Here is an 18,291-nt window from a genome sequence, read left to right on the forward strand (position 1 = left end):
AGCCTATCCGTCGAGTAAGAAAGATTTCTGACGACGTCAAAAGCAGGGCTTCTCGTATCCGAGAACGATTTATCTATCAATCTAAATGTTCGTAAATAATATAAATGTTCATTTGAAAGCAGAGCATGTTCTATCTGATATATGAAGAAGAAAAACCTACTCCAGGTACGTTTTTGTATTTTCCTAAGGAAGGCAAAGTCAAAAGAATTACGTTTTATGATAATTCGATCATTTATTTTATACTTACTCTCTAGTTAATGAGATTACTTTTAGCGGCTTTATCGTTTCTTGCAAGCTACCGTACATCTTACCCTTTATTAACAAGTCTTCACGTAATGTCTCTCGTATCGCTTAGTACCTGGATTACGCGATTTGTAACATCTCATTGTTTTCATCAGTGTGAAACGAATCCTACAAGATATGGTAGCTTATTTGATATCTTTCTTTAGATGCTTTTGAGTAACAAAGCATCATTATAAAGCGTCAACTCTTTCCTTCCCAGACGGCAAAATTTACGTGATTTCCGACGGCAATAAGCTACACGTCGTTGAGCGCGTATTCAGTCGTACTGCTGCCATTCGTTAGCATGTTTCGCTCGATAGCATCTCTTTGTGAGTTTCAACAATATTTATCACACCCACTATAGAGAAGTGAGGGTGGCATGCCCATAGAATCTTCAACAACATTATGGTTTCCGTACCACCGGCGTATTCGTGGTTGTTGACACAACGTTGTCGAAACAAAGGGCCGCTTCTCTAAGCATTATTCCTAGCCGTTCAATAGCGAAGAAGAAGTATAGAGCTTTCTGCTCACTCAAAGTTGTTTCCATATGTGTATCACTACATACAGTCACACCTTCTCTGGAGTGGACCCCTTACGCTTAGATGCCTCAATAGCAGTCTATGTAAGAAGCTGTTCAGAAACCCACTGCGGCCTATATACAAACATCACTAAATGAATCAGAACTTCTTACCACTGCGTATCTGCGTCGTAGGCTTTCCCACCGCGCCATACTGGACACTAAGTAATACTTCTGCAAGGAAAAATAGAAGAAGAAAAGTAGATATAAGCTGTATATACCCATATGTTTGTATATGACAACCAATGGCTTGCTTCATGGCCTCGCAGCAGCTGAGTTGCGGTAGAGGGCTACAGAATGCATATATACATGATTCACCCGAACCCTGACACAGGCCAGTGGCTCAGTAATATAGAAATTCACTGAGTGCTTTCTCGTATCACTCTATTCATTATTACCTTGATCGAAGCTGTGTTGAGACTTTACAACACTTACGTGGATCATCAGGCGTACAAAAGTAATATACACATTCATACAGAAAAAGCGACGGGTCACACAGGGGCCAGGGTCGCTAACCAGCTTAGCCGTCTGGTCTTGTTCATTCGATGGCGTCATCGACTCATCCCGGTATCGTAGGTGACACGAGCGCCGTTACCATCGACCTTGCACAAGGGCAGGCTTGGTTCTGATGACTATGACACGCATGAAGAAGATGATAAACAAACGAGTTAAGAACGATTTCTCTTAAGATCTCTAGCCACAAGTTGCTGGAATAGTTGCCATAGAAATAGAGAAGATGAGAAAATAACGCCAGTTAAAGCAAAGCATGTGGTTATTGCTATGCCCAGGTCTTTACCACCTCTGGCGTTCGACAAAAGCATGCTATTTCCTCCGGTAAGTTACAGATATTCGAAAGTGTGGGTGTTGTAGATACCTATGATATGCCGAAGACATTGATGTGCTGTCCGAAAAGTGGCGACAGCTGGAACACATGTGAGCCAGTCTATCGGGTGACACTGCGACAGGCATTTTCTCTACTAATTAGTTTGTTTGGCCCTTAGTGACCCTTATCAGCCTGAAGCATGTTATTAAGCGAGTCCATGACTGAATGACACACGATCCTATGTCCATGTACTCTATGAAACAACACTGAAGAGAAAGAACATACTTCATTAAGTTATCTAAATTTTTCCTCTAGGTTCTCGCTTAGAAATAAGCAAAAAAAAAAATCTTAACGGCCTCTGCATGTGGTTATCAAATTGTCATTCAACGATAGCATCGTATACAAAATACGACGAAGCCCGATAAAGCGAAGCAATCCAGCCTTACAGATTTAATTTAACAGGTCCTTATGTACCTGGTATTTTGATCGTCGGTATCTCGCGACGCAGACTTACACGCATCCATGATCGACTTGAATTAAAACACAGCAATTAGTGTTTAGCATTTCCTTATTAAAGGACTAAAATTTATTGACTTTCTCTGAAAAGTAAAAACCGGTTTGAAAATGCAGCACTGTTTTTCGGCAAAATTTTTGACCTTACAAGGACACCGAATGGTGGTAAAAGCGCAATAAAACCAGAGCGTTAAGATGCGGCGACGTTTTACCCGCACGACTGTGTCCTGCTTCGCAATTGTCGGCAATATCTGAAATTGTATGTTCTAGAATGGGATCTTCCAGCGATGCAGTCAACTTTCCAACTTGTCATTAAGCAGAATGGATTGCGAAAGCGTTTTTTTTCTATATGATAGCCTTACGTCTGCATGTATATTGTACAAAGAGCACTGATCGAAACGCGTCGCAACCGAGAGCGATGGACGGATAGTGACGGTACTGTTTTTTTGTCTGCCGCTTTCTTTTGAATCGAAATTATCGTCATCGTCGGTTTTCCCCAGCGCGGCTAGACAGATGACAACCAGTTAGGAATAAGTAACTGACTGACTATATACATACTTATACCTGTTGTGCGTACTGCGTCCTCTTCGAAGGAGCGCCTCGTATGTACCTGTAGCTGTCTGCTGGCGCCTGCCTGCCTGCCTGCCTGCGTGCGTGTGCCTTTGTTAGAGTCGCCAAGCGATAGGTGGTGCGGCCTTAGTCTTTAGAGAAAGAGGCTTGCTCAAATACGGTCAGGTAGGTCTGATAATAGTCGTAACAGCGGTAAACGTTTGGTCCGCTTGTCTCGTTTACTTTGCCAGCAGCCTCCATTCTGTCGCTACGACTGTTTTCGCTTCCTGTATGTTAGCTGTTCTGTCTTAGCTAGTTCAGTAATCCGCGCTAACGCGAGCGGGGTGATGACGGGTCCAACATGTCACACGACGGGCCGCGCCGTTAGACACAACAGCCGAAACTCCATTGCTCACAAGTTTATGTGGAGGGCCGAAGGGCGCTCTGAAGAAAGTGCCTAGCTGACCCGTAGCTCAGCCAGCAGGGAAACTTCTCGTTTCCCTGCTGGCTGTGGTACACTGACGTTCGACCTTACTGCGTTACAATGAATGCTACCCATAGTCCCCTTTTCTAAATATTGTCCAATATAAATCGGCATACACTTAGAATCGAATAACGTGTGCATACGGGATAATTGGCAATGCACCTCTCGGCATTTATTAGTTAATAACAATTAAAAAGAAATTCGCAACGATTATCTGGACGAGATATATAAACAAATAGCTAAGGTTGATTGAGCTGATTCTTCAGATTCGTTCAGGGATTCCATACGCACATGTAGACCGCAATCACTTTAACTAGAGTGGAACATTGTAATGCTAAAATCACCCATTCCGAGAACGAATAGAAATTGTTAAATATAGCGTTGAGATACTATCTCGATCTATAGATAGTCGCCCATACAAACTAGGACCTGGTTACATACAGACACCTACACATAGATGGGTTTCACTCTCTGTTGAATGTATCTGTCCGTCTGCTGCTGCTGCTCATTCGTCTTATTCCACCTGCCTTTGGTGGGGGCCTAGTTACTGAGCTTATTGGACGGGGACTGATGGCTCGTCGCTTGCTACTGTGGCTGGGAGCCTGTTTGGTCCTTAATAGTGTCATTGTTAAAGCCACAGTAATAGCAAGCAAACGTTTGCTCGAATTAGAACAGAAGTAACGATGCATGCAAGTCAAGCGTTAGGACGCTTGCCATGACTATAGCTAGTACCTCGATCGAAGTGGCCGTTGGACTAGCGTTTCTCTCAACCATTTCAACGTATCTGTTAATAATTTACGTGATTACATTCGTATCTGCATGAACCTTTAAATAAACTATAAGCTTTTGCAAGTAACAGACAGCTAAATCTCGTCCGGGCTTTGTATGCACCTTAGGCACATATAATTCAACCACCAAAAATTTGTATTGTTACACGCGGGTGCGGCCTTTGGACAGTCGTGTAGGTCTAAGTATTTGCGTAAAGTCCGCTGCGCTACAGATACGTGTTAATTGAATAAGTTTTACTTCAATTTTTGAACCTCCAATGCATTGAACATATCGTCAACGAGTCGTCATAACTTGAAAAATATTTAGCTCGATTAATGGACCATTAAAATAAAATACGACCACGATATCCAGTAATTGTCGTTTGTTTCTTTGTTCACTGGGTTTGTCGTGTAAGGTATACCGTTGAACCAGCGAGGGGTTTAGCCGTCTAAACCCCCAGATACTCTACCCTTGAATACCTGGTATTTGAAAAGCCCTCATCTAAGCTAATGACAATAAGAGCTAATTCGAGTTTAGGAAGAAGCGAAAGCTTGAGCCAGCGAACACGTAGAACTATACACAACATAAAATAATCATTATTAGTCGTACTGTATATATTTTTATAGCACAGGCGTGTCATTTGCTCTGCTATTGTTTGATACTTAACTACGTACGTATAGCCTAGCGGTATGGGTAGCGAAAAATACATCTCCCAACTTCAACGACGAATCAATCATATGTGAATTGTCCGTTGGTCCGAAGCACACAATATACGGTCATACAGAATAAGCGTCAGTCATTCTACTAGAACAACGTTTCGCCTTTTGTTCTTCCTTTCGTATTTACAACATCAACCCTTCGTCTGGACCAGTTCATCATTATCGGGTAGAAGAACATTGTTTAACTGCTGTTATTTACGCCGTTTTGACGAATCCATATGCAGCATAGCTGTACCTATTTGTACGTAACGTTATCTGGGTTGATCGGCTGTCGTTCGATTCTGGTCATCATGGCCCATTTCTGCTCGACTGCAGCACACATATACTATATGTACACATATAGTCGAAGGAGCCGCAATAGTGCCAACGGTTATCACAGTTGCCTTCTACCTCTCTTTCCTTTTCTCACGTCTGCATGTTATCTTTCTAAGTGTACAATACGTATAGTAAGAAAGTACGATATGCAGACGGTCTCATGATGCGACCGCGGCTGGCGTCGATGCCGTTGCTAATACTAATCTCTGCCGTACCTCTCTCGTTATTTGCTTTGGCGGCTTGTTTTTCTAGGAACAACAATCAGTCTTTCTTTCCTTCTGTCTTTACGGGCCCCTTCTCTCAGGAGTGAGGGCCCTCTCGACAACACGGCCCGGTTTTGCTGTTGATAGGAGGAGCTTTAAGCCGCCCCGCCTTCGCTCGCCGGTAGCTGGCAGCGCTGGCTGTGACGCCTGCCGCTGGACGCCTGACGTTAAGCTGCTGCTGCTGCTGCTGCTGCCGCTTCCGCCGTTGCCGCTGATAGTACCGGCTGCTGGTTGATGTCAGCAATGGCTTCTGCTAGGTGACTCGCCAGCTAGCTCGAGCACCGTTGTGTAGCATTCGTCTGCTTGGTGCTCGGTCCCGCCGGCAAACGCTGGTGTGACGCTAGTGATATTGACTTGCTGATTTCGTCGCTGCAGTTACTACGACTTCTACTGTTGATGCTGGTGATTCTGCAGCTGTTACGCCGTCCGTGTTGTTTGCAGATTGCTGCCTCCTATGAGTACCGCTACCTCGTAGATAGCTTCGTTAGTGAGCGCTCGTGCATGGTATGCCAAGTTCGCTACTGCAACAAACGCTGCTCGCAGGAGCGACTTGGCGCGCCACTTTGCCCAGTGAATGCGTCTGTTATCCTACCTCTGTGGCTCTCTGCGTCTCTCCCGTTAGTCGGTGGTAATATCGTTTGACTCCGGACTGCCGGTTATTGATAGAGTTAAAAGTGTGGCGCAGTGACATTTTTTAATTATTGTTGTTGTTGTTGTTGTTGTTGTCATCATCATCGTCGTCGTCGTCGTCGTTGTTGTTGTTGTTGTTGTTGTTATGGATCTTTTGTCACGTCCTGTTTGGTTAACCAGCCGCCGACCCAGTTGAGAGAACTTCACGAAGAACGAGGTGCGCGCGTGAGTAGTTTGGTTCGTATTACTGTGAGTGCGTGTTGTGATAGTACAGGCCTACGTCGAGTGAATTTATGAAAAGCCAGTGCAGGAGAAGCAGCGGCACTGATACAGCATCAGATTGGCCTGTCACTATTCAATTAATTCCTGCTGCTACTGCTGCTACCGTTTTGCCATTTGTTACCTCCAGTGTTTTTATCTCAAAGACGGCGCCCTGCTTACCGAAATCTGCGGGTGAAGACTTTTCCCGTATTCGGTGTCATCTCATATGCACGGAACGACGAGACAACTACCAGAGAAAGTACAAGACGTCAAGCTGAAATTAGCGTATGCATTTGAAAACCGTCGTAGTATTTTGTTAACAGTAGCAGCTTAGTCCCTTCAGTCAACGTTGTGACGAAATATCCTGAATTATACCGTTCTAAACACTATATTCTACCACCATCTGCAAACATGATTTACGGTCATCGGGGACGAAAGTGTGTAATTTAGAATGGACATTTTGCTTGCAAAAAAATGTTACAAAAAAGCGTCTGCCGTACCAGTTCGGGGCGTGCTACACCTTACAACCGGGATGTAGTCTCGTATTAAGATCATTTTTTTCGATCAATCGACCTCGAAAACAGTGAAGGGTCATATATTTACTAATTGTGCCGTTGGTGGTTAGTTACTTTGACGAAGCGAAGTGCACACAAAGTTGTACAACTAGTAGGGTTGAACACGTTTGATACTGGTCATCAGGCCAATAATGTGCAATACAATGATGGTCTCTCAGCTTCGATTGCAAACTGGATAGTATAATCATTATGTGAACATTGTTATTATTAAACTGCTTATATGAAGTTGAACCCTTGTGACCTTTTTGACTGAAGTGCGAGGAGACCTCAAGTTCATCAGGACTAACTGGCATACGAAAAAGATCCCGACTGTAAAAAGGTCTACGACCATTGCGCTGTTTTTCTCTGTGAGTAGTTTCGCTTTACTGTTTCTAGACTTACGTTCTTTGTTTATTACACATGTAATACTCCTTTCAAAGTCTTACCAAAATCGGACTCACTCTGGAAAAGCTAATTGTCTGATCATTTATTTAGAGCCTTTTCTAAAATGGAGTATGAGCATCTGGGATCATTTGGAACCCGTAAAATCTCCAGTGCGTCTTGAGGCGTAAATGGTCGAAACAGTATAACGGTTCTGTAAAGCTTCGTAACGCGACATTTCAACTTAATGAGTACGTAACTAGCTTACGTATAGCCACCAGGGTTATTTTCAGTTGTTATTTTTCAACTTTTGCCACATTAACGTCTGCGTTCATAAACAAGATGGTGACAATGATATAACAAAATCGACTTTATGGCAACATTATTTTATCGTTATTTTTTTGTGGTTTTTTTTACTACTTTTTGTGGATATTGGCGCTTGTGAATTTCTGTACCACTCTGCAATAGAGTTAACTGTTTGTTAAACGGTACGTACAAAGCTGTGCGATAAGACAATAAGAACAAATTTTGGCCATGACGTTATTCCTGAATCTAGTTGAACTATGTATATTACAACGTCGACATCTAACAGGAAGATGATAACAATTATGAATTATAGAGAACTAACCTACAAGAGTCTGTGATACAGAATTTGCTAGAGGTGGCTCCAAAACCTAAATAGGTAATTTTATGGGACTGTAGTGGAAAACGCATATAAATTAGACCTTAAAGGCGACCACTGCAACAAATATTTAAGCTTTGTGTACGGTCGAAGACATTGCATGCAGCGTGCAGGCAGCTATTATCATAAGAGAGAAAGTTACGAGGATATAGTTTTTTCAAGTTTGAAACTTTAGCAACAACGTGCGACATAAAAACCGAAGCTTATCTGTTTTACTAAGATACAATGCTAGTCGCTGAAGGAAGGTCTTTGATAATTCTTGCCATTTATTTGATTTTCCGAAATATATCTATGTGTATCCGTGTGACATAATGAGCGTTTGGTCAAGACCCCCTATTATTTTTAGGTGATTGCATGGCCGCGTGCGGTAAAAGTTAGAACCTAATCACTGCAAGTATCAGAACTGTACAACCAGTGTTATTCTCGAACTAAAAAAACTACTACTATTTCTTTTAAGTAATGTTTTTAACGACAGAAATTGTCCCGTTCTTGACGCCGTATGAATTTCCCGTTAGATGCCGTTGGTTGATATGTATTTCTTAAAAAAAAACTCAATTGTTTCTCCTGTGCCTTTCTTCTGAGTTCGCAGGCGGAAACGACTGTTCCTATAGACCAGTATTTGAATTTCCGTAAAAATGGTATTCCATAATGATCCGGAAATGTAGCAATCATATGAGGCAAACATTGAATACATCTTGTATTAAATGTTTGCCTCATATGGCGGCGTGTTAACGCATGTAAAGTCCTAAAACAGAAAGGCAAAAATTCAACTTCGAAATCTGGCATCAGAAGCCTTACTTTTTGATCGCTCACTCAATAAATGGAGTATTACGTGCTTTGACTCAGTGTATTTTGACCCCATCATCGGCAATCCCGTTAACGTAAACTGTATGGCATAGATTCGTTGCAGATACGGAGCTATTGGATGGTAATGAATAATGGTAACGAACTACTAATAAGCTTACAACTTTTCGATGGGCAGATAAACACATAGCGGACACGTGCGCGCGTGTAATGCGTGTTTCATAGGTAAATACCCTATTTTGTTAGAACATCCTAATTTTCAAACTGAGCTTCCAATGATGATTTAGCTTAATTGTCGCTCGATATCATCCTTTCAAAGCTCGCCTAGTCATGCCATGTTGACATAACCTTCTGTCCTCGAAAAGCCCCAGAGAAAGGAGTTTTTATTTACATTGCATGATCTGAGTAAACGACTCTGGCGCGGACGAAAAATTCTTCGATTAGTTTATTATCTCGTGCGACAATGTTCTTATTTCGTATAATAAGCCCATTGACTAGTCACGTAGTTCCGGAAGCGTCTGTAAAGTACAATGGTCGAATGACGCCTTCAACCCTAAATTGGTACACACCTGTGACGCGTTTGGGATGCATTTGCTTCCCGTAAAACATATGTAGGTTTTTACCAGTAAAAATGCTATAATTTTGTTCTGTGTACAAAGCTGAAGATGCTTTTGCTTGGAAAACTTTGCCGTATGTTGTTATCGTGCATATATATATATATATATATAGTAGCATCTCAGGCAATAACCACAGCGGCCCCAGGTCTAGTTTGTCTTATGGTCAATCTTTTAGCAGTCGTCTTAACTGAAATGGCATATAGAACAGGGTCATGTGAATCACTAGGACTGACTAAATCGAGAAGAGACTAGACTAGATTATCTGAGAAGAGGATGCGATGATGAAAACAACAGTATATTTTTCGCCATAATTCAAGATACTGTTAATTTTTTAGTATCGCAACAAATACATAAAATAGCGATTGTTGACCATAACACAAGTTTTATATCGGCAAGAGAGGATATATGCCTTTAAAGGCACTAGTGTTTTTATCGGCTAAAAACTTCTTCCCTGTGAGACGTTCTCACGAATTCGAGTCCAGAAAAGCTAAGGGGAGTTTTTTGGACAAGATTGTTGATTTGTCTTGATAAAAACTAAAACTTGTTAGATTGAGCACTTGTAAGGCAACCGAACCCCACCTAGATTAATCGAGCGATTCCTAGCCTTTGCCTTCAAATAGGCTCACACTTACAGCAACATTGAAATGTGCTGAATCAGTTAGTTAGAACCCTATTCAGTAGGTCTGATCAACAGAGTAACTTCAGAAATAAGCGATACCCTTGAACTACTATAGTTGATATAACGCGTTTGTTATCGTTAACGGTTGCCATTTTAGGCTTTCGTATCGACAGCCAGCCTAGCTAAAAAAAAAATTGACCTGGCTTATAATTTTATCGTGTTACCCCAGTTTCTTGAAAAAAAAAGTATTGCTTTTCGTAACGAGAGCTTCTTTGAACGCTTAACTAACTATGATTTTGGCTGGCCAAATGCTCCCATTATCTACTTTTGTCCATTTGAGTAGTATTTAATAAATGAGCAGATTTTAGCATTGCGAGGTGCTTGAAGATTTCTGTTTGTAAAGTAGAGCTTTTAAGCGATTTTGCTCTGACGCTAACGAGCTAAAAACAACGATTAGTATTAGACCTCTATGATCAACTGACTTTGGTGGGCATTATTGGACAGACCTTTCTCTCATCGTTGTGCACATATTAGTCGAGGAAGTATTCCTCAGAATTTCGCAATTATCTGTTTTCGGGAAGTCTTTTTTCTTTTTTTTAGATTTCAACATTTGCCATAAAGTAAATATGAGCCCGTAATCGTGTCCCTGAGAAGGATCGTTCCCTTGGTGATCCCTATCATTCCGCGAAGCCTTGAAACAACTTGTAATTGCCCACACAAGGTCTGAGTCCTCCGATATCCGCCTGTATATAGTCGTATGTAGAGCACAGAACTAAAGTTCCGTGATGGCTCGAAATTTACTGCAGGCTGCCACCTCTACGGACGTATGTTCATTCATGCATGGCATATGAGACATGTATTCTAGAAAATTCATATAGGGGCAATATTCGATGGAGAAATGGAAAGGAGTAACCTACTATTATAGGAGTGGGCCAAGCACATAATGTCAAAGGCGCCTAAAACAGGGCTACTAAATGAACTATTGCATCTATTAATGCAGATATTATTATCAATTATCTACTTTTGACACTGAGATTTTTTCCCTTTATAAAGTTCTATTGCCCTTGTGTACATTGATCTTGTGAGCGAAACCAGTATCAGCGGTTCGTATGGCATCTAATCACTCTCACTGTCACCGATGTATCAGCCGGCCCTCATTGAATATACGTTATTCTTGATACATCCGTAAATGCAGAGGAAATAAAATGTAGTTTTTGTGTATTTCCGTCTGTATATGAGAAATGATTGCCGGGAGAAGATCGAGGTTAACGTGTAACGCAAATGTTGAGTTATTAGAAGTGTATCCTTGTCGTTAGCGGAATGAAACGCCCCGCTGAGTTGAGATTTCTCCGTGTCACAAGAATTTCGAAAAGCTAAACCCTGTGTTATCGAAGGGACCATAAAGCAATAATGCTCTGCGATTTATCATATTTTGGCCGACACGTGGCTCATGAGATTTTTGAGTTCAGCTGGTAAGGAGACGATCGAGTTCAGTCATACTATACGAGCAATATTGGCAGATAGTAACATTCGTAAGAAACACCTCCTGCCACTAATGAAGGAAAATAATGGCATACAGTGACAATCAGGTGGATTTTAGAAGACAGGACAAGTAAGTTCGAATAAATTTCCTCCTTGGATACTTGGAACGTTTGACCAGAGGCACTACATACGCGCTAGCTGTCTGACTTGATGATAAACTTGTCCTAAAATGCATCCAAGCTGAGCTGAAGAAAAAAGCAAACAATTTTTGTTGGTTTTACAGATTTTGCATATGTATAGGTATGCGTAACACGTGCAACATAGCAGGCCAGCGACTTCGGACCGGAGAAGGCTTCGAGATCTGTAAATAATATCCGAATCCGTTCTACCTTTTGATAGCTACATAGCGAGTAATTCGGCTTGACTTTATATAAAGAATATTACACATCGCCTACACATCATAAATTACTAAATCATCTATAAAAACCCCCCTAAAATTTACTTTTTTTTTTTATACTAAAGCCTGTCCTACTATTCGAAGATGCCATATACAGACACGCTGCTTGTCATATAACATATTTACGTGTGCAATGTGCTTAAAGATGTAAACAGTTCGTGACTAAACAGAAGCACATTCGTTAGGTGTATCACGCCATTAAAATTACCTCAGCTAACACGTGTTTGTAATGTTATAAAACAGTTTCCTTTTTTGGTTTGTTGTATCCAATGTTTGCCATACTCTGCATTTTTCAACGCCTTTTATCGAATTATTCTTGTACAGCCCATTGCTAGTGGGTACAACTACGCCAGTCGACCCAAACTCGATATCTGTACTTCGATATTAGTGAACAGATCACAGTATTGAGATTATATCCTCACAACATGGGGTTTCTATCAACAAAATGTCGTGAAAATATTACGTATTCCATTGTTTTTGAGTTCGGGCTGCCTTGTCAATGGAAGGAACACAAGCGCCGCAAGCGGTGCGTTCGCTCAGGGAAGATGCTCCTTTCATAGGGGCTCTTGCAGTCGGCAGGCTCCACCGCTTGCGCAGATCTGTGCGTTGACTCAAATCGTATACTACCTCCATCAGGTTGGGTTCTATTTAAGCGGCGCAGATTAAAGGCCCAGAAAAAAACCCGCCTTGTATTCAAAAAGGAATATAGCTAACAGAATATTGATTGAACAGACGTTAACGGGATATGCTTAATTCTTTCAATGCTGTACTATTTGATAAGCGAAACAATGCCAATTTCCACCGACAAAAACTCAGCGCGGAAAACTTTGAAAAGCACCTACTACTTATGTTTTCACGCGCGTTCACCGGTTACATACCGTGCTCAGCACCAGCGAGTTGCTGGAGTCCGATTGTAGGACTCGTTTGTGCTTTCCGTTGCCAGCCAATCCGCCCGCCTTTTGGTAGAAGTTATCGGTGGCTGCCCCCATCTATTTGAGCCCGCTCTCCGCCGAGTTTTACTCGATATCTGCAATCAAAGCGTCGTCCAGCGAAGGTTTGCTAGGGATATATATGTTAATCAAAAATTCAATCGTCTCACAGCAGCATCCATTTCGAATCATACAGATACGTGCGTCGTACTGTGGGCCATTGTTGAAGTTAGTGTTGGGGAACGCTCTGTGGGATCCCACTGCCTCAATACCCGAGGAGGACAGACCCGACCGACGCGGCTGGTTCTTATTGTTGAGACAACAGTAGATGTCGCCGCTGGAAAACTGCTGCTGTCCTGTCCCCAAAGCATTCAGCTCGATCCTGCGCACTGCAGGCCCAAATTTACATTTGGCATGTACGCGTCGTGGCCTCTTAGCCCTCGAACAGCATTAGCTAGGCTTGTTGGCGGCGGCCAATGGACGCTGGAGAAGACAACTGAGGAATGAAAACATCTTGGAAGTGAGGCCAGCGATACGCGTAAGTGTGTGTCGGGCAGGATGAAAGCAAACGGAAAACTCTAGATTCCCATTTTCGACGAACTCATGGAGGCAAGTTTTCTCAACAGCGGCCTAGCACCGAGACGATATGACAATTCGCCCTTAACCGAACTCACTCTCCGTGAGTTCACATAGAGAATCACAGGTTTGACGGTGCTCGTCCTCACCATCGCAGTCATAGCCTGGGTCGGAATAGGCACCGAGCATGGCGAACGATACAACACAGCGACAACGTTAGACAGAAAAACTGCTAGTCACGAGTGGCCACCACCCGTGATCTCTCCGTTCTTCGTGGCTGTCTTTCGTCGTAAGCCTCGAATCGTCACTATATTGTTCTTTTTTTTTGCATAATTATCTATCAAGCGCTTGCTCGAAGATTATCCCTTTGAAATTGAGTAGGAAAAATTCATGGTTGCTAGGTAAGCGCTAAAATTATTTCCCCGCAATTTCGGTGTCTACGTTCCTTATCAGGGAAAAACATGAGAATGAATGAATTTTATGGCGGCTTTTGATGCTTGTTCTTAAAACGTGTGTGCAGGGAGTACCTTTTTACAACCACGCTGCTGCCGCAGCTTACATATAGCCTTCTTCACCTACGCCTACATAAAAAAATACTGTTAAATTATAACAGCTTTGATTCATTTTTAGCAGTTGTTTGACTTTTGAATAGCTTGCAAAATGACTTACACACTTGATTTAGCGTGTGCTTCAAAAGGGTGCCTGGGAAGTTGTATTACATCTTTGGTGGCGAGTGAAGAGCAGACAAGACACCGTGATAGATCCTCTAGATTCTTGGCTCTGTTTTTGAATTGTACACCCTCTCGCGTACACCGATAGAGATTTATATCATCCCGGCCAAAGCATACGTCGTAATCGGAGCGTAATTAAGGTTTCCAGTTATAACTGAGTGGGCATTGAAAAAAGCAGAGCCCAACTTGTACGAACAATAAATTTATGGGTAGTGGCGTAATTAACACGTAAGTCTACAATTTTCTTGGCGATTATGCACGTCATGAAGCGGCACGTAACCGTAGATGTCCTAGCTTCAAAACCAAAATTTATATAGGATCGTTCATGTTTGCAATTTGTTATTTGGACTACGTTACTGAGATATCGGTAACGAGTATTACGTCATATACAACTACTGAAATTAGAAGGCGAACAGCTATCTGAGGTGGCAATTTGGCACGCGCACCCAACGCCATGTTTCCGCAGTTCGCTTATTCGCATCTATAGCTACTACCGGCCGCTGGTAGCAACGATACGAGCGGTACGCTTCTGATGCCGCCTCAGTAATGCGTCCAAACTCATTTTATAAATGGAGATTAGTTAGTAAGACGACATGCATAGGAAGAATTACGAACATGTACAATGAGCTTATTTTTAACACAGCATAACAACGGCCGGACAACACTTCTCCTTCGTAACATGTCCGTAAGCGCCACCACCACTACGGCTATCTGCGCTTCGGTTACCTTATCGAAGTGTGTATTATTCCGTTTATGCTGTTGTTGTCGCTACTGGTGATGCTGTAAGTGTTCAGCCTTTCTCTTTTCACCATTACAATAGGCACTCGGAGTGCGATAGCAGGTATCTTCTTTGTTAGTCGTCCAGCTTCCTGGTAACAGAAACAGGAGTAGCGACAGGATCCCGGCCGGCCGGCCGGCCGGCCGACCGGCCGGCGTGTTCACCGCGGAGCTGCTATCAGCTAAATCGTGAACGAACGCAAACGTGGTGGTGCTGCTGCAGTAAAACGCACCGTACTACAACGCAAACGCAATTACAACAGCTGAGCCGAAAGTTTCGACAGCGAAAAATTACAGTCTTCTAATATAGCAGGGCCGAATGGACTTCTCTCTCACCGGTCCGTTTCGCCGTAGTTGACGTTGCCGTAAAGCTCAACTCCCTCGGTCGTGGCTTCGGTATCGTTGTGTTGAACTGATAAGCCCGAAGTGGCGCGACGTACCGATGCTGCCGCTACGAATGCCACCGGGTGGAAGAAACTATACGGATATCCCAAGTATGACGACGCCCTGTCCGCTGCTCCTCTTTTCTGTTTCTGGGTTAAGCGGTTTTGTTGCAGCCGCGTTCAGGGGGTGAGTGTTTCTGAGTGCTCTGATATTGCAGACAGCGCAGCGCTGATAAGAGAAAGCTTTGTTTTGCCTCAAGTGGTAATAGTAGCAGCAGCGGCCATAGATATGCCCGAGATGCTGTTGTTGTTGACGATGACGATAATGATTCGGTTGCTGATCCCGGTGATGTAGCTACGTGGGATCATATCGGTGACGCGATGCGGCCAAATTGTACAAACGCGCACATCCAACAACAGGAACATATTGAAATCAACGGCAGTTCTGTTGTTTTGCTGTTGTTACCGTTTGTAAAGTCTCTGACCGTTCCCGTAGTTGTAGCATGGCTGGCTGTGGTATCGCATCGTCCAGCTATTGTTGTTGTATAACAATAACAGCAGATAGGCACAGCAGGTGGTGTCTGCGTATGATCCATATCTAAAATAGAAACGACCTGTACAGTGTGTTAACTTGTGCCACGGCCGCTTCTTGACGGAACAGTGCAACTTCGAGTTGTGGTCGTTGCCGGTTGCTGATTACCATCGTCGTCGTCGTCGTCGTCGTCGTCGTCGTCGTCGCCGCCGCCGTGATCGTCGTCGTGTAATTAGATCGTACGGGCTTACTCACTTCTTGTTCGGTTCTGTTAATTTTTTTTTTTTTCGGCTCGGAGTAGCGCATTCAAAGACCGGGGTAACATGCTCGACAGGAACGAAGTTTCCAAGATTAACGGATGGTAACTTTGTTATAAAATTGAATTTACTTATTGTTGCTATTTTGTTGTTTACCAGAGTTTTTTCCTTTTTTTTTTTTGTTTTTTTCCTACTAATCAAGTGTCTCTGAATACCCTGAACAGGCGCTTCCACTTATTTCGAGCCAAGTTTTCGCTGAAATCATGAATCGGGCGAGTTCCACTCACAAGTTAAGTATTTCATTCTATGAGACGCGTCCACACGCGAAGTTCTGGAGAGAATATTATATCGCAAATCGTTCATGTTGGTGCTTTTTGCTGCTCGTATGACCCCAGGGTTCTTGTCTTATACACAGAGCATTACAATATTACAAACGTTACGTTGTATCTGTCGGTATTTTGCTTAACAGAACGGACCCTTTGTATCGGCTCTGTTTTCATTAAAGCTTGCGCTTTTTTGATTTACTTGTCGGACGTTCGCGCGCTTCGGTAACCAAGAATTAACCAGATGTCTTACAGGTTGGATTTTATCCTTAATAGACTATTTTACGTAAATGGTACCCTATCACGACTAGCAGGTCCGTACAAGCATTTTAGTTTACAATCGAGGAGCCTGCACAATTCCTCCTCGCTTTGTATCTTTTCCTGCCAAATTTTTACCAGCGGCGTTGACATTTCAAGCAAGAAGTGTAAACATCGAACCCATTAACCCTGTCAGCCAGCCTACCCTACTTTTTCGCATTTTTGCCTTTTCTTTATTTTCCTATAACCACGCAGTTTCAAGCTGCAAGCTTCGTACAGGGCAACATAACCTCCAACCGTTTGCGTCATTGTATTTGCCCGTAATATATGGAATATACGACCCACACCAGCGCTATTAACCCGTTCGACGACTCACCACACCCCCATCGACACCCGCTGCTGTCGTAATAGCGCAGCATAGGCGTCTCTTTGTGTGCCTGGCTATCCGCTGCCCTCCTTCACTCTGTGCGCTCCTACACCGCTTGCGGCTGGTCTCCTTCAGTAGTAGCAGTAGGCGCATTGGTGGTGATGGCAGCGATGCTCGACCATGATGGTTGTGGAAACGACGGCAGCAATGGTCCCGCCTTGCTGCCCTCATTAGGTATTTCCCCGTCTCGCACACAGTTTGCCCCTGTCGGGGGTGGGTGGGTGAGTGAATGGGTGGGTCGGTCGGTCGATGTTTGGCTGCCCTCGGCCGTCGCAAGGATTAAGCCTCTGTTTAAATATTCATAATAATGCTAGGTCATGGGCATGAATGGGGAGTGGGGAGGAACCTCGTGACAAAATAAGTGAAAGCAAGTAACGATGGTTTCGTCGTCCGGTCGACAGTGAGCAGACAGAGTCGTTCTAATTCTGCGATGGTTATGGTGGCGTTGTACGCCCTTTACTCTTTGACAAATAGTGCAAAGTAAGAAGACGTACTTAGGAGTCATATTCGTAGCAGCTTTGCGGCGGCAGTAAAACGAAGACCGTGACAACAAGATTGGCGAGAATAGGCAGACGACCACAGATGAGGACACAGAAATACATTGAGACAAATCAGATGCCGCCATCGAAACTACGATAGAGCTTTGTGGTTGCCCACACGCACGCAGGCTATAGAAGTTGAAGAGCTGGCCATTAAACTGCAAGGGCAGACGGCCAAGAGAAACCTATAATAGTTACAGCGATCTGCCACTGCAGAAGCTGAAGCGGTGTAGTAGAACGGGTTGGTAAGAAACTGGTTGAGCGGTTCTGCATTTAATTGTCGGATCAGCTAATGCGATAGGGTTTAAGAAGAGAGCGCGTTCCACTGAACGTAGGCAGCATACCTCGTCTGATGGCCGATCGTGCCGGTAGGTAGTCGTTTGACCAGCAACTCGTCCATGATTACTGTGGCTGTCCTATAGGCAGCTGACTGATTTGTTAGATGCTGGGCGGCCGATTCGCTAATTGGGTAGGTGGGCGTTTGTTAAATAATATTTGTTAAAGGTGTAATCATTGTGATACTGGTCGACGCAGTATTCATTCATTTCGCTAATGAAATCCTCCAGCCAACTGCAGACGCACGTGGAAAACGCAAAGGGAACTAAGGGGTGTTCCCATACGCAGACGCAGCCCTTTTAGTTGAGGCGAGCGCGCGAGCAGCTGCCTGCGTGTGTCTGTGGCAAGAGTCGCTCAGAGTGTTGTCTGTACTAGCAGTGCAGGCGATAACGGTGAACGAGGACAATGGACCACCTCGAAAGTTGGCGAAACGGGGTTGGCAA

At 43.5% G+C, this 18,291-nt stretch overlaps 1 protein-coding gene across 2 annotated transcripts in view; it reads left to right on the forward strand.

Annotated features, from left to right (window-relative positions):
• The first annotated feature begins 5,592 nt into the window (after window positions 1–5,592).
• The window catches only part of LOC111264564 (uncharacterized), a 55,488-nt gene continuing 42,789 nt past the window's right edge, over window positions 5,593–18,291 (forward strand). Inside the window, exon 1 of one of the 2 annotated variants that reach the window (XM_022840586.2) lies at window positions 5,593–7,106. The gene's annotated coding sequence lies outside the window, so the exon portion shown is untranslated. The remainder of the gene's footprint in view (window positions 7,107–18,291) is intronic. The other variant, XM_022840591.2, reaches the window with a different exon arrangement.

The sequence above is a fragment of the Varroa jacobsoni genome, unplaced genomic scaffold (assembly GCF_002532875.2).
Source record: "Varroa jacobsoni isolate VJ856 unplaced genomic scaffold, vjacob_1.0 scaffold_873, whole genome shotgun sequence".
In the NCBI taxonomy this organism is placed as follows: Eukaryota; Metazoa; Arthropoda; class Arachnida; order Mesostigmata; family Varroidae; genus Varroa; species Varroa jacobsoni.